Genomic DNA, 15,656 nt, shown 5'->3' with positions numbered 1-15,656 from the left:
GTGTATTGGTGTAAGTGTGTCTGTGATTTGTGTGTGTTTATTTATCTGTGTGTGTATCTATCTGTGTGTATGTCTGTGTGTGTGGTGTATCTATGTGTGTGTGTAATGTATCAATCTGTGTGTATATTTGTGTATCTATGTGTGTGTAGTGTATTTATCTGTGTGTTTGTGTATCTATCTGTGTGTGTGTGTATGTGTATCCATGTCTGTCTGTGTGTGCCTCAGGTAAGTGTACGTCTTGATTAGATTGCTTAGATTGCTCTAGGACCCGGGAGAAGCGCTGTGCGCTCGGGCTACGTTGTGCACGTCAGTGATTGAATATACACGGAAGAGGAGGAGGCGGAGGCTGCAGCCACTCAGTGAGGTACAAAGAACTGGGCATTCACCTTTAAATCCGTCCATTTAAAAATACACTTCCCACTCCCGGCTTTGGTTCTAATGGATACAACCTTCTACTCGAGCACAGCGGCGGACATCAGCCAGTGGGCTTAAGCTGACAACGCAGGTAACAGGAGCAATCCTCAACATGTTTGTTTCTCTCTCTCTCTCTCCTTTCCCTTGCTTGCTGCGTACGTTTATCCAGAAAGTGTCAGGTGGCGCAGAGACTGGATCTGAGTGTTTATCTGTAACACACTGACAGGCCCCATTGCTGCTACTTCCTGGGAGAAAAAAAATACCACCTCCTTCAAAAGAGAATAAGGAGCGGGACTTTGCTGAGGTGCAGACTTTCGAGGGGCGGGTTTGTCGCGGGCTGTTAACGTTAAATAATGAGAATAAAATTGTATCACTGACTCTCCACAATAAGACATGTATCCACATTGGGTCCCGTCTGGGAGCAGAGCGCAAGCGCGGAGCTGCATACCCCACACACACTGAAGGTGGGATGAATTGTATTGTAATTAATTTTATGTATATAATATTCATTTCACAACAGATCCGCTTCCCCTTTGTTACTTACTCCGCAACCACAGGGAGGCAGATAACATATGTTTTTCTTTATCATGCAATGTTACATTTGGAATTCTGGAGGCAGGGTTTTTTTTTTATATGCACCTTGTTCAGGGACTGTCCCACATCCAAATATATTCAAATGTCAACATCAGATACTATGTATTTAATTTTTTTTGCTGTTGCTCATGCAAGTTCGGCACACGTTGACTATTAACACGTAGAAGTCAAATTCTCGCCACTTCCACCTAGTGTGTTTTTCAGCCTTTTGTCAAGAGTGGACACTGAACAGCTGCTGCTTTCAATGTATTTTTACGGCTATAGCATTTCATCTTCAAGATCAACAGTCGATTCAGTGCTCCTGGAACAGTACAGTACCTGATCAGATGTTGTTTCCTTAACTGTGTGGTATTTTTATTGATTCTTTAAATGTAGAGAGTTTGGTGACACTGGGCGCTGACCTGCTAAAGTTGCAGCTCCTTTAAGTGTGAAGAACTTAACATTCCCTCAACTAAGTTCCCAACAACTGCAACTTGTCCTCGTTCTAGGACGCCCGAGAAATGTAATTAATTTGTATTTATTTCATTATCCGTTATACGACTTTCCACACCAGAAGCATAAATATTGGAGCTGTGGCATTGCATAATAGGCAATATTTAATAACATATTTAGAAAGTTGTAACAGTCAGTTATGAAGAGGACTGTTTATGTTGAGTCCAATGACCATATTGATGTACTTGTATGTGTCAAGTGATCACTACTGCCGTAGGCAAAGTGTAACAGTTTCCATTCCCATTGTTCGCCTATCTTAGTCAAGATAAAGTGGAACTCGCACACAATTTCAGTTCTTTAGCTAAATTCCTGATGTTATGAAACCTTCCATGTCCAAAGACATATTGGCCCACTGCACTGTGTTCGGGTGTTATTGCTGCTCTGCTCCGCGTGCTGAGAGGTGTGTTGGGCATTAGGGGAACCCAATACTGTGATTTTTCCAGTAGTCCATATTGCTTTCACTGGGTATGAGTGCTCGCTGCACAACCCTGACATCCCATTTTGTCATTGATGAGGTTAACTGTCTGGAACTAATGGATTGCCTGAAGATTATGATTATGCCCCTTGACCAGGGACATAAACAACATGCCTCATTGTTGGTGACAATATTTTGCGTTTTCCATATACACCTTGGTTGGTATGTCATTCGGGATCAACGATTAGTGTAACGCTCGTGAAACCCTTCTATGGGAAGGCAGGGCTGTCTCTCTCCTTCAGCATTGAGGAGGCGGGCGATATAGAATGGTGTTTCCAAGGAGTTTGCTCTGAATTCCCTGAGTTTGTTTACCGACCATTCAAGTGAATGTATTGAGAGGGGAAAATTATTGCAGGCACTGAACAAAACAGTAAAAGCGAGAACCGCACAGCAGCGGTTCCCCCAGCATCTATGGCGGGAACGCACCTTTAAACGTGGGATCATTTTCTCTTTCTCAGATTATGGTGGTGTGCTGGTAAAAGTTTCTTTTGATTTGTAAATCACGCTTTCATCCTGCATAATATTGTGAACTCGGGACATTTTTCAGTGAGATTAAAGCTGATGGGTTGACGCAGTTGTGACTAATCGTGTTGTATCAGCTAATGTGATTTGACGTTAATAGGTAGATTGGAAAATGTCTTTCAAGAAGAGACATCGCTCCTTGTATTATCCTGAGTTTCGGAAGTTCAAGGATGATCCATCACATTCTGTTGTAACTGGAGAGGGGTGGGGGGAGAGAGAGACCGTCTCTTATACTCCTTGGTTTTAATAGAACAAAAAGACTGACAATTTGAAACACATCTTGAGAATGAGGTTACTGTCAGGCAAAAGCTCCCAGCTATCAACTGGAAACTGCTCGACAGTCCTAAATTCAGAAAGTTCACAAAATCAGAGTTTCTGATCCTTGCTTTCAGTGGGACCATTACAACACCGAAGAAGGCCATTCGGTCCGTTGTACCTGTGCCAGCTCTTTGAAAGAGCGTTCCGCTCCCTCGCCCTTTTCCCCATAGCCCTGCACATTTTCCTCTTCAAGTGTTTATCCAATTCCCTTTTGAAAGCTTTTTTTTGCCATCCTTTTCAGGCAGTGTCTTCTAGATATTAGCAGAGGCGGTGCATGATACCCCCCTCCCCGCTCTATTTTGGCGATGTTTCCACATTTTTAAAATCCAAGAATGATGATGATGATTAATACTCATAATAAGGTCTCATCCTTAGGAAGGGTGAAGTTTTTTTTAAAAATGAGCCAAACCTCTTTGACGGTGAAGTAAGCGCTGGTATTTCTGTACCTAATTTATTTTGAACTGGAAGTGTTTGGAGATAAAGCTGCTCGGTCCCTTGGACCTTGGATGAGTTAGCAGAGTATATCTCCGTTTGCACCATTTCCCCTTCCCAAAGCAGTGCAATCACGCTGGAGTGCGTTTCGCCATTCCCATAGATCTGGGCAATGCTGAATGCCACTAGACATGTCCCATTTGAAAAACGATTCCAGGGAGCGATGCTATCCTCGTTATTTTTCAAAAAGCGTGGCATAAGTGCCCAGGTGGCAGGTGTGTGTGTATATATGTGTGTGCCTTTAAGGCAGGCAGGGAGTGACTACCAACATCCCAGGCAATGGACACACTCGGTGGCAAGGAGTGGGTTTATATATTCCTAAGGATCAGAATGAATGGGCAGAGAGCTCCGGCCTCTCCTCCACCGGGGCACTGCAGTTCCCTGCGAGCAATCAGCTGCTGAATTCCGTGAATCGACTGTTTGGTTTCCGGGGAATGGGAAATCATTCATTTCTGCAGTTTAATTAATTTATTTACTGTGTGCTCTTTTTGAAACCCGGCTCCTCCGCCAGCCAAAACACATTAGTCATAAAACGATGACTGTGTCTGCAGCCTGATGTTGAATGGGTTCCGAATGCAGTCTGCAGACACGGGGATGCGGTGCTTTTTTTGTGTGTGTTGCTGTTGCAGTCTCTCTCTCTCTCTCTCTCTCGCTATATATATATATATATATATACACACACACAGGGTATTGCTCCCGGCAAGCTCAGTATTATGTGACAGTGCCCTGGAATTAGACCGAGACACGCCACACCCGTGCTAGACAACCCCATTGGCAGCGGCAGAACGGAGATCTCGCGCCCCCCACCCCCCTTCCTATGGATTAAAAGAACCTTTTTGTTTGTCATTTAGTCACCGAAACTGGTTCAATATTCTCAGGACTAAGGTCATGGGGAGGCACAGACACACCCCAAGGGCTCAAACCACCACGGTGTAGATTTGAGCAGAGATTGTCCTGGTTTTGACAATTGCACAGACAATCCCAACAGACTCTCGCTTTCTACACTTCAGCCTTTTTTAAAACATCACAAAAGCATTTAGTGTTGGTTTAAGAACACTCACTGGTGTCAGTATTGGCTTCACAAGGGTATTGATCAGGTAGATTGAGGTGAATGTGCAATACATGGAGCTAGTTTTTTTCAATTACTTCCCCTATCGATTGTTGGCCACCTCCCATTATTGAAAGTAATGTTGAGTTTTTCTGGAATTGGTTGCCCTGGAATTGTGGAATTGCTTTTGCCCTACCTAACATTTGTAAACACCAACCAGTTATCTTTTGGGCAGTTGGAACCCAAATACATACGTGATCTGCTTTATGGACATATCTACATTACATGTTAAGTATTTATTGCAGGATCTAGTTATGATAATGCTAAATTGCTTGTTTCCCATTCCCAGATATCCATTCTTTCAACATTGATTCTCTGCGCTTTGCTTTTTTTTATTCATTCATGGAATGTAAGTGCACCCACCAATGCTAACATTATTGCCCATTCATAATTGCCCTTGAGAAAATGGTGGTGAGCTGCTGCCTTCAGCTGCTGTAGTTTAAGTAGTGAAGTTGATCCCACAGTCCTTTTTGGGAGGGAGTTCCAGGACTTTGACCCAGGGGCAAAGAAGGAACAACAATATATTCCTAAGTCAGGATGTTGTGTGGCTTGGAGGGGAACTTGCAGATGGGGGTGTTCCAATGTGTCTTATTTGTATACAGTGTTGCATGAATCACTGACAAAACAATATGAAAAATAGTCCCAGGAAAGCCAAGTCACTCCACTTGAATCACTGACTCTTTTATTACTCATTATTGAAGAATAGGACTGTGACGTTTGGTTGATGGATCTTGATTTGCCATTTTGTTTTGGTACCTCTGACCTTTTAGTCTCACTTCCCCTCTCTATCAGTTTTATTTCTATGCCTACACTTTGATTCTGTATCTATGGCTTTCTGTGCATTCTGAATTCCTACAATTCTGCAATGACATTTTTTTTTTCTGGATTTACTTTCAATCATTAGCTTAGTTTGAATTCTAATATTCTGTGCCCTTGTTAAACATATTTTAAAACCTGAGGTACAAAGAAGTAATAGAATCTCTGATGTAAACTACAATTGGTTTAAAAAGAACAATTGTTCCCAACATGTTTTGTGAAGTATGTTACCCTTCATTGCTGGACAGTTGACAGTTATGAAATATTTTCTAGTGTACAGTGCAGATTCCTCACAATATTTGAGAGTCCTGTGGAGTAAAGTGCATATTGGATTATAAACTTAACTGAAGATACTAGCTACATGACTCGATTACCAGAATAAGGGAGACAGATTGAATTTAAAGGGATCTATATCAATTAGGCAAACGAACTCGATGATGGCTGATAGATTTTAAGGTAATGTACACTGGGCATTTAAAAAGGTGTATGTGATGGCAGAATAATCATTAGCAAAGGTAGACAATAATGAGGATTTGCATGTGGTTGTTGAGCATTCATTGAATATATCCAGCTGTTACTATCACAAAGACCACCCGCTTCCACCTCCTTAATATCTCTGCCCCACCTCAGCTCATCTGTCACTGAATCCCTCATCTCGTATTTATGCTTTTTTTCTCTCTGGACTTGACTACTCCGCTCTTCTCCTGGTTAGCCTTCCTCTTTCCATGCTCAACAGCTCATCCAAAACTCTGCTTGTATCACAATAAGCATCAAGTCCCATTCACCTGTGCTCCTTGCTGAACATTGATTTCCATTCCATGAAAGACTTTCTTTTTTTTAACATTCTTATCGTTGGGTTCAAATCCCTTCATTATCTCGACCCTCTGAGAGCTCCTTGTACCTCAAACTCTGTCCTATTGTGTACTCCCACTTCCTTCACTGGTGACCATACCTTAAGCCATCCAGGCCCTCAGCTCCAGAAATATCTCTCTCTCTCTCTCTCTCTCTCCAGATGCTCCTTTAGAATCTATTCCCCTGAGTAAGCATTTGGCCGCCTGCCCTGGTTTCTCCTTCCTTTGCTCGGAGTCAGTTTGTCTCTGATCATGCTCCTGTTAAAGTGCCTTGGGGGGGTTTTTAACTCAGTTACAGGTGCTATATAAATACAAGTTGTTGTTACCAACCAGGCTGGAGAAGGATCTGGGTGCATTTCAAATCCATTGACTAAGTCAAAATACCTTATTTTAGGCTTCAGTATGTTGGTGGTAAGGCCATATTTGGAACAGTGGAATTTTTTTCTGTTCATTCACAGGATGTGGGGGTTGCTGGCAAGGCCAGCATTTATTGTCCATCCCTGATTTGCCCTTGAGAAGATGCAATTGAATGACCTGCTCTGCTATTTCAGAGCACAGTTAAAAGTCTGTTGCATTGCTGTTGGTCCAGAATCATATGTAGCTCAGATCGAGTAAGGACAGCAGATTTCCTTCCTTGGCTCATGTTAGTGACCCAGATAGTTTCATGGTCACCATTACTGACACTGACTTTTTAGTGCGGATTTATTTAATTAACCGAATTTAAGTTCTCTAGCTACCATGTGGGAATATGTGAGCACCCTACTTTCTAAAAGGTTTTGAGACATTGGCAATGGTTCAGAGGAGAGTTATTCAGTGATGATTCTCAGATTGGAAAACCAAATAGTAGATAGGAACTCCCAGAATTGAACTTGTTTTCACTGGGAAGGAAAGGTTGGTAAGATACATAATGTAGACCCTCAAAATACTGAGAGGACCAGATAACCTCAACATGTACATGCGAGTAAATTATTTAACTTGGACTATTGGTGCAGTATTGGAAGTCATGAATATAACGTTCCAATCTTAATGCAAGACTCGATTTGAAAGTCTCCGCCTCTCTACTTCCACAGAAGATTGGTTACTTGGAACTATCTATGAGCTGGAGAAGTTCCTGCTGTGTAATTTTCACTTGTAACCCAAACACAGTGTCTGACTGCTTTGGAACAGATTATCAGGAGGAAAAGCTGGCATGATTGCTGTAAAGCATCACATTTCCTGGCCTACTGGGGCAAAGGAGGTGCTAACGATGGAAACAGCATGGAATGCATATCATGAGTTATGGAACAAAAACACAAAATGCTGGAAAAATTCAGCTCTGAAGAAGAGTCATATGGACTCGAAACGTTAACTCTTGTTTTTCTCTCCACAGATGCTGTCAGGCCTGCTAAGTTTTTCTGGCATTTTCTGTTTTTGTTACAGATTTCCAGCATCTGCAGTATTTTGCTTTTATTGTGAGTTATGGAATTGGGAGGGTAATCTGCAGGCTCACTATGGGGGACTGGAACAGAAAGTCATTGCAGGAGTTTAAATATGAATGGAGAGCATCATTAGGGAGGTCTTGTGGCGCAGTGGTAATGTCCCTACGTCTAGGCCATAAGCTCCAGTCCAAGCCCCACTTCAGGACTTGATGACTGCAGAAGGCGCATTCATAACATAGCCAAGAAGGTTGATTATCAGTCTGTAAATCCTACCAATATTCCTGATGGTAGGCAGTAAGAGTGGGAGAGTTTCTTGATAGCCAAACTGCAGAAGGGAACAGAAAACTACTGCAGGACTTTACCAAGCATAATCATGGGCCAATTCAATGGAAATCCATGGTTGCCAATGCCCTCTTAGGGTATGGTACTTGGAGGAGGAGGTGTATCAATAGAAGAGCATGAAACATGACCATTGCTTTCAAATACCAATGATATGCTCTGTGATTGGATTCTACTATCTTGTTTCAACTCCAGAGAAAGTTTCTGCAAAATTTCAGGCGGCTCATGTAAAAGTAAAAGATAGAGCTGAGAAGGCATATTTATGGTTTGAGTAAGGTAATGCATTTGGTGTTGGAAGCAAGAAAGCTGAGGACTGAAGAAGGTGCAGAATCGCAGAAGAATAGTGTAATCTGGCAAATTAAAATAGCAACAAAAAAAAACCACTGGAAACTCATTTTAAGTGTAGTTGATTTTTAATTCACAAGAGGTGAAAAACAAATATCCCAGAAAGATTGACAAGCCACGAGGAAGATGATTGTAATTATGTGATGGATTTCTTTTCTTCATTTCATGTGTGTCTGAGCAGTGGGGGTAGAGATGGATAGAAGGCTTTATGGGCAACAAGTCAGGTATTTATTTGCTCTTTTATAGCTTGATGAGTTGGTGTTAACTGAAAAAGATCTTTTTAATTTCATTTGTCAAAGATAAACATATTTGAGCATTTTTGTAAGCATGAATAAAATGAAAATAGAAGCCAAAGCTGTACATTGCAATGGAATGCATTTGTCCCATTGCAAGGAGAAAAAAAACTTATAATCCCAGCCCTCAAGCCACTGTTTCTTAAGCTGTTTATACATCCGAGAAATACTTCTGGAGGCAGATGCACAGAGTGGAGCTCGACAGTGCCAAGGTGCAGAAGTTGGAGGCAGATGTCTAGTTCTGCCTCCAGCTTAAACACCAGAGTGCAAAGGAGCTGAGGTGCCGCAGCCAATGGGATTAGTCCAACAAGATTGTCAGATTAAGGGAACTGATTACCATGATGCCGGTCCCTAGTGAATCTTTGTGTTATGTAGCATCACTGCAGTGATTTATTTCCAACTTGTAGCAGAAGGCATGGAGGTTTCTATTCTCAATTGGGAGCCTAGAACCGGTGTAAAAGTGGAAAGGCCTTGGAATGCACCAAAGATCTTTCTTCGTTGCTGTTGCCTCCATTACCTTGCATGGAAACCCATTCCTAATATTTCTCTGAAGAATTTCCTGACATCAGTACTAAAGTTTCCTTTTTCCAGCCACACCCTGCTTCCTTGTTCTACTGGTTGAATTTGAAAAGACTCTACTGGCTTTGTGCTTTCAATACTGCTCGCTGTCTTGTGAGCCTCATTTTGGTTTTTCTGACATTCTACTTGTTGTGCCTATTTAAAATGATGTAAATCAAGAAATCCAGCATCTGAGGTCCCTGAAACTCTTGTGAAGTTAGGAGATGGGATTGGAATCCAACACTTTGCATTTAAAAGTTGTACCTTGATGCTTGCACACAGACCTTTCCATTAAATATCAACCCCGCCTCAGTCAGATTTGCATAGGTGTTAACTGGTTCAGAGACTCCACCAGTAAATATATTCTATTTAAAAAAATGCACCACCTTATAAATAACCTTGAAACAGAGACAACTTTTCTCTTGCAGATTAAGTTGCTTGTAGATGACAATGAAATGGGTTTGGTAACGAAATATGTTTGATTTTAAAGTTTATATGTAGACCAATTTTTCTCGAGTGCTCAGTGTTGGCCTGATGGTACAAATGTCTTCCTCAATTCAGTAATAACCCTGTGGCATGGATATCAAACAGCAACTCTGTCTTTGCTGACTGAGAGAAGGACCTGTCAAGAAGCTGCTAATGTATATGCTATTATTGGAAAATATTTTTCTTTGAAAACAGAGGTTTTGCCTGTGGGTGTTTTTTAATTGGATTAAAGCCAGCTCGTCTGGGTGCTTTGATGTGTACTAGTTTTGATATGTAAGAGAGATAGCGTGTATTTGCATTTTTTGAAAAGAGCATTCAAGAAGTAGGGTGAAAACGGACACCCATCTAGCAGCTACCAAGCAACATGCTTATATTGCTAATAACATTGTACCAATGAAAGGAGTTTTATTGTTAGAGGTTTGGTTCACAGATTGTTGATACGATGAGAATTGATATTCGATGGGCAGTGATAGTTATAACAAGACAACAGATTTCTGTGTGCAGAGCAGAGGCAATGTAAGATCAAAGCCTGTAAGTCTACCACTGTGTCTGCAAGGGACCAAATTGAAAGGAACCTCATTTTGAATTCTTAAGGTAAAAATGCTTTGCCTGGTGTTTGGTTGTCTATATAAGGCTACTGCCTTAATGGAGATTAGTTTGGGAATTTGTTAAAAGTTATGATAATAGTAATTAGTAGTATTTTGTAGCCATGTGTATATATGTTTTAACCTATGTAAAACCTTGAGCTAGTGGTCTGATTCCTGAATTTTGAGTCGCATCTCAAACATAACACTTAAAGGTTATGACAGTTGTTTAAAGTTTCCCTCTGGGATTTTAAAAAATAACTCCGCTTTACCAATTGCATCGGTCATACCAGACCATTGATTTAAGTTGCCGTAATAAGTCAAATTTCAGTTTCGCTTAATTTATTTCTGGGATTGATAACCATTCAGTGGATCATATTCTGTCTGATTTTCTAATTGGAACTGTTGGTTGGTTTGAATAAGTGGGATCCTGTTTATTACAAGAGGTTCTTGGATTTTCACCAGTGTTTTGTGAATCAAATTCCATCATCCTATCCCATGTTTCTAGGTTAGCTTTAAACCAGTAGCCATGGCTATGTGCTTTATTTTTTTTATGCAGTCAAGGCCAGGAAGGTCATTGCTAAGAAGTGGAAAATATTTCCAAATCATCCATTCAGTGTAGTCATTAGACCACACTCTCGGTTCAGCTATTGCTTGGTCAACAGTCCAAACTCAAGGTTGCTCTGCACTGCCTCAGCCTCTGTTAGCGCTTCTCCCTACTCCACCAATGTGATACTTCTGCCCCTTCCATCATCACTACCAATCATTGTGATGGCCTCTGGTTAGTGAATGAAAAGTTTTAAGCTAAGGATTTGCAGCCATAAGTAGTTAGGTTGAAGTGTGAGAACTTTTAACTTTATGTCTATTGTTTGGGCACCATTAGTTACATATTTTACAACAGTGATTACTTCTTTTAAAACCTTTCTGCATGGGGGGACCGAAAGCCTTGTAAATATTGACAGTCACTCGGACCTCCTGATAAGACTCCAATTTAGTGGCGGCTACCCGAATTAAGTGAATGCTGGCATTGGAAAAAGTAGTTTTTGATTAAAATGCCGCAACCAGAACCAATTGACTCGTAAGCCATTTAAAAAAAAATAGAAGGGTGGACTTGGTGATGCTTTGGGATCTCTGCACAGATTGTGTATTGGGACCTCAGTATGAAAACCTCTGCTTTAGGGATCCCCAGCCTGTTGGAACAATGAGCTGAGTCTGCGCATTGCAACAAGTGAATGGGCTGTGTCTGATTGAGAATGCATTTGAGCAAGGGTGAGTGATGGCTTGCATATTATTGATGAATTGCTCACTTTTCAAAAAACACATTAGCTATTTGTTGCAGGAATAAATTTTACTTATTACTGTCCTGGGTTTATTGCATCTCCGCTGCTGTATCTGTGTGAAACAGTGTTCTGCACAGCACTGAGTGATTTGAAAATAAAATACCCTCCGCCACTGCTCTAATTGAAAACATATTGGCTGTTATGGAGGCTACCAACAATTGTATTTTTTTAATATTTTAAAATGAGCTAATAATAGTCCAAGAAAATGTGGGTTGTCAAATACCTTTTTAACTAAATCACACAGACTATTAGCTTTCTTTTTAGCAGGGATACAAATTTTAGTAGACAATTCAGCTGTTTTATGGTATTGGTGGCTGTCTATCCATCTCTCTGTAGAGATGTATATACCTTTTGTCACATTTCTTATGTCAGCTTTTTGCATTATTAATTTCTAGGTCCATATTTCTAATGGTCAGTGCCAACGTAAACTCATGGTTCTGTACAGTCTGGCCAGTCAGTTCTTCACTGTAGTTTTTTCTCGATAAATTAACATTTCTCATAGCCAAATTCCAAACGGATTGATTATCAGTCTGTGAATCCTTCTAGTGCAACTGATGGCAGGAGTTAAGAGCAGGAGAGCTTCCTGGTCACCAGACTGCAGAAGGCAACGGCAAACCAATGCAGTACTTTGCCAAGCATAATCGTGGACCAAACCAATGGAAGTCCATGGGTGCCAATGCCCTGTTAGGGCATGGAACTTGGAGGAAGAGGAATGGTCAAATTAGGGACAGAGAGATGGCATACAATCTAATTGGATATCTTTATTTGTTTTGAAAAGCTGCACTTTTAAAAGCAAATATAGCTTTTCTGAGGAAAACAGATAATGAGGTGGAGAGAAGAGAAAATGTTATAGGGTAGACCCCCTCACCACCTCCACTTGGGTGGGGCAGTGATTGGGGAGGTGAAGATTTGAGATGACTGGGGCAGAGGAGATGAAAGAGGTCAACAAGTAGTTTAATTAAGTAGAGGCAGTGAGGGTATGGAGGAAGGGGAAAGGGTAATTGGAAGGTGATGAGATAGGGGATTGAGGGATACTAGGGAAAGCAATTAATAGGAGCTTGCTTTCTATCTACTTTCTGAGAACCACATTATCCCTATTACCCATCTCCATTCTAAGTGCAACATGCAGTCACCCCATACCACCCTATCACATGCATCCAAAAAGAAGCAAGAACAGATAACAGCTACTTACATTTATATAGCTTCTTTAACATAGTAGAATGTCACAAGGCACTGCACAGGATGCTAGCAAAGAACATTTGACACAGAGCCACTGAAGGAAGTATTGCATTAGGACAAGTGACCAAAAGTCGAAGAAGTAGATTTTAAAGAGCATCTTAAAGGATGAGATAGAGAAGTAGAGAGGTTTAGTGTTGGAATCCCACAGCCTGGAGCCTTAACAGCTGAAGGCATGGTCACCAATGCTGGAGCAACGGGAAATTAGGTTTGTGCAAGAGGCCAGAGTTGAAGAGTGCAGAAATCTTGGAAGGTTCTAAAGCTGAAGGGGGCTGTGGAGTTTGGGGGAGATGAGGCCATGGAGAAATTTGAACAGAAGGATGTTGCAGAGAAATGCAAAATGATGACTTAAACAGGAAAGAAAGAGAGAAAAACAGCAACACATGTACAGGAGGGGGAGAGGCCATATTCAGTTTGTTACAGAATATGGACTAACAGAAGAAAAATCTTGTTCCCCAAACATTTCTTGTTGAGTTTTCCTATTACAAATTCCAATGGGTGGAATATTCTGCTCCCGTTAGTGGCAGCTATGTTTGGTGGCATGAGCAGATGGTACAGCGAGTAGGTCAAAAATCGGTTTTACGCCGTTGTGAAACCAGTTTCTGATTGTCCACCCCACCTGTCAATAGCAGGCCGAGTTTCTCACTGCCACACTTTGGGAACCTAATTTCAATACTTTAGCATCTCCATTATAAGCCCTGCTCACCAAGATCATATGGACACGTTGGCATGATTGCACACTAACATGTCTCACAACTGTGTGTAAGCGACGTACACCTGGCAAGCTGAAATTCACTTGGGATTTCGAGGTTTGTTTGCCTACCTTGCACTCATTCGTTTTAAGGGGGCTCATGGGCAGGTCTCTCTATACCAGAAGAGCGTTAAGGCGGGGTGGCTTTTCAATGGCTGCAGGGCTAGGGCTTGCTTGAGGAAGGGGGAGAAGTGGCGTCAGGCAAGGGAAGAGGCTGCAGGGTGAGGGCTGCACTGGGGAAGGACGGTATCCCAGGGTGTGTGTGGGGGCACATGTTGATCTGTGCAATTGGCCCCAAGATGGTGAGGGCTGAGGAGGCAGTCTCCAGAGGAGATAAGGCCAGATGGAGATAAGGGTGTGTGTGAGTGGTAATGTCCCTTGAGCTAGCAGTGAGTGAGATGCCAGTGAATGCGTGATGGGCTTGTGAGTGTGAGCTTAGAGTGATGAGATGGTTGCCATACCCTTGGTGGCCCGGATGAGATCATTCATCCTCTTTCTGCACTGGATGGCTGACATCTTCTGTACAGCATTGGCACTGATCCCTACTGCCACCGTCTCCCAAACCAGAGCAGTGAGATTGTTGGATCTTCTGTGGACATCACGGCGGGCCTCTGATAGGTATTGCAGTGCCGGATTGCTGAGCCCTTCTTGGCTTTCACTGGAGCAGCCCTGGGCTGCAAGCATTGAAAACTGTGTGCACGGCTACAGTTTAGATATGGCGTCCGGAGTGAGGAAAGGGCATGGCGGGCGATTCAGAGGCCGCCCGCCAGCGAGATGGCCTGTTTCCTGTGGCTGCATAATTAATGAGGCGGGAAGCGGATGATATGGTGAGAAAACCTGCCATTGCAGCCGGCGGGTAAAATGTCTTTTTTTACGCCTGCTACCAGACTTGGTATAATTCTGGGAAAATTCTGCCCAATGTCTATCTACATTTATAATGGAAGCAATGTAAACTTGTCATTATGTAGTACCATCACTGTTGAGAGGTTGTAATTGCAGTGTGAAAAGTTTACATGCATCAGTTTAAAGGTGGAGACTAAATTGTGTGAGGGTGCCCTGGGCCAATTATCCCTTATAACATTCCCTCTAAGTTGTGTGGTGTGCAGCAGTTCAGAACCTGACATGCAAGAGGCAAAGAGATCATCTACAAGAAGCAGTCCCTTAAAGCTGTGGTTGTGAGGGACCAAAGAGTGCAACAAATGAGCCACACACAGTGAAGGGAAATTAGAGGGAGCTTTGATCTCTTGCTTCAAGTCCCTCTTCATCTAAAGACAATGGTTAGTCTTCACTCCTTTGTGTGCAACAATGTGGAGATTGATGAGCTCAATATACTTCTCAGTCTTGCCCCTCACTGAAAACTCTTAAAGCAAAGCTCTCTTTAACTTAACTGGTGTGTTTTACCAATGGAGCTAAGTGCCTTTAGATAAATGGCAGTCAACATAGATATTCAAATTTCAGTAAATGAATGAAGCCAGAAGTGTTTCGCTGCACTCAATTCGTTATCAGTTGCTGCAGGCCTCAGTAAATTCTCTGAATCAGCTGAATAATGTCATTAAAATATTAAGTTCATCCATAGTTCAGACAGCTGGGAAAATGCTAAAATTAAATGGGCTGACATATTTTACACAATTAAAATGAGTTAACAACACTTGCCCAGGGGCAGTTGTTTGGGACTTTGTTGGAATGCAGAGGTTAACCTGCTGGCTTCTTTTCTCTATTCCAATCATCGTTTTAAACCCTTATCCTCCATCTCCTTTTACCCTTACCTCCAACAACAAGTCCGAGGACTTCGTCACCAAGATTTGAGACCATCTGATCAGCTCCCTTTGCCACTTTCCCTAACCCACTGGACCACAACTCCTCTAGGGCTCCTCCCTAACTGTGCGCTGATCTTGTTTCCTTCCCTAGGTTCTCTCTTACCTCCCCTCATGTCCTCGACCTGCCTCCTGCTCTCCTGCTTCCATTTCCACTAAACTGCTGAGCACCCAACTTCTCTTCCTGGCTCCCATCTTAGCTGACGTTGCTAATGGTTCTCTTGCTGTCTCGCTCTCGCGCTCTCTCTCTCATCCAAACCACTAGATTGCCCCTGTTCTACTGAACTATTTAATTTAGGTTAACAATATGGGCACAAGGTTTGTAATCTTAATAGGTAAATAACTGTCTTTAATTAGTGGCAAAAGAAAGAAATATGAACTGCTAATATCTACCTCCTATAACTTAAACT

At 42.1% G+C, this 15,656-nt stretch overlaps 1 protein-coding gene across 1 annotated transcript in view; it reads left to right on the top strand.

Moving 5' to 3' along the window:
* Positions 1-424: 424 nt before the first annotated feature.
* LOC121277357 (serine-rich coiled-coil domain-containing protein 1-like) overlaps positions 425-15,656 on the top strand; it is an 898,837-nt gene continuing 883,605 nt past the window's right edge. Inside the window, exon 1 of the mRNA XM_041186774.1 lies at positions 425-505. The gene's annotated coding sequence lies outside the window, so the exon portion shown is untranslated. The remainder of the gene's footprint in view (positions 506-15,656) is intronic.

Source organism: Carcharodon carcharias, chromosome 1, assembly GCF_017639515.1.
Source record: "Carcharodon carcharias isolate sCarCar2 chromosome 1, sCarCar2.pri, whole genome shotgun sequence".
Lineage (NCBI taxonomy): Eukaryota > Metazoa > Chordata > Chondrichthyes > Lamniformes > Lamnidae > Carcharodon > Carcharodon carcharias.
The sequence above is the reverse complement of the archived record's forward strand: the minus strand, read 5'-3'. Positions and strand labels throughout refer to the sequence as shown.